Source organism: Poecilia formosa, unplaced genomic scaffold (assembly GCF_000485575.1).
Source record: "Poecilia formosa unplaced genomic scaffold, Poecilia_formosa-5.1.2 Scaffold149, whole genome shotgun sequence".
Taxonomy (NCBI): Eukaryota; Metazoa; Chordata; class Actinopteri; order Cyprinodontiformes; family Poeciliidae; genus Poecilia; species Poecilia formosa.
The window spans coordinates 1,001,437-1,003,440 of record NW_006800088.1 but is presented as its reverse complement, the minus strand read 5'-3'; positions in this window follow the sequence as shown (position 1 = coordinate 1,003,440).

Here is a 2,004-nt window from a genome sequence, read left to right as displayed (position 1 = left end):
GTTGCCATGGCAACGGGTGTGTTTAAATGACAAAGAGAGACAGAGAATAAAAATGTGCGAGTGGTTTAGAGTTGATCTCCTTCCGGGTTGTTTTACCTTTGTTTACCTTTGTCTTGGCGCATCACAGCCGCTGAATAAACGACAAACTTGGACTAATTATCTCGTTAGTCTGTGACTACACGTCATTCACAACAAACATCAAACACGGTAAATATGTTTCATTAAGTATTTAATAAACAAATGGCTTCTACCACGATAATTATGTGAAATTAAATTAGTTGTCTAATAAAAAGAAAATAGTTTGGTGCTGTCGGGCTCAGAGTCTGAGAGGCTTTTCCTCTATCAAACAATATTTTTTTGCCTCTAGTGGAAATATTGATGTTGATGAGACTTTCTCCAAAAGGATAACCTTTTTCAACCTTTATAGCTCCACTGTTGAAAATGAGGCTCTAACATTCACAAATGACATTGAAATAAAATCCAGTCCACCATCTGGTTTGAGGTGATTCCTCTGGAACCTGTTGGAGGAACAATATCCCAACTTCAGAAGATGTGCTTTTAACCTAACAGAGCTTTGTGGTTCCTCCTATCAGTGTGAGAGTCAGGGTGAGGAGGCGCCATGTAGGGAAGACAAAGTGGAAGCTGCAGGATCTTCAGAACAAACAGGTCATGATGCTGGGTTACTGATTATCCCTCTGTCTGGACACAGGATCAATAAAACCAGTTTAAAAGCTAAAAAGAATGGTTATATGCCAGACATGGAAAACTGGGATGCACTCCATGTCGTGATGTTCAGAATTTAGGTCTCATGGCATCTCAAGGTTCAACATTGCAGCCAGTGGGCTGAGGGAGGAAATACAGCTTTATTTTGTAGCAATTCAAGAGCTACCAGCTTTTATCACTTTGCAAAAACTTTAATAAGCACAGAAACTCCAAAACACACAAAGAAGCAATGTACATATATATATATATATCATAGTACCCCCAAGAATTTAAAACTACTTTCACTCCTGCATTTTAATACACCAGAAATAATATAAAAACTAACTTGCAAATAACTTGTCAGCAAAATATAGGACCTTGTACTAAGTGAATAATTCCTTAAAATATCAGAAAAAACAGAACAAAATACATATTATTCCATTGGCAGATTATTTCATATATATATATATATATATATATGTATGTATGTATGTAACGCAGAAAATGTTAAATGTATGCCTAATAAAAGTCAAAGGGAAGGGATGCAGTGCTTTGCTACACTATCACTAGATTAGCAGGTCACGAAAAAGGTAATTAAGAAAAAATATGGAGGGAGAGAGAAGTAGTTCAGTTATGCTAGCTTTACTTTGACAACCTTAACATGTAGATGTGGTGTGGAATTCTGTTTCAGTGCAATTAGAAAATAAAAGGCAACTTGAACACCAACTCTGACAGATCATCAGTACAGCAGGTGTTTAATTAGCTAATAGCTGCAGTAGCTAATCTTCCACATTGATCAGTTATTAATAATCACAAAAATAAACATCAAGCCATAAAAATATAAGACTGTAATGGACTAGACATTCAGATTTTTTTTCTGTGGGGATATTATTAGTACTATTATTATTATAAAAAAACAATAGTAATAATAATATGAAATTATAATAACTTTGTTATTATAATTTCATATTGTTATGTTATTAAATTATAATAAAGTTATAACATAATTTTATGTTATATAACTTTATATAATATTGCTATTGTTTTTTTAAATCATAATAGTACTATGATTAAAAAAAGAGTAGAGTGCTCAGAGTCGAGCGTCATGAAGAGCCAGTTGAGGTGCCTCGGGCATCTGGTCAGAATACCTCCTGGATGCCTCCCTGGTGAGGTGTTCCGGGCACGTCCTACCGGGAGGAGAGGCCGAGGAAGACCCAGGACACGGTGCAGGGACTATGTCTCTCGGCTGGCCTGGGAACACCTTGGGGTTCCCCCAGAGGACATGGAACAAGTGGCTAGGGA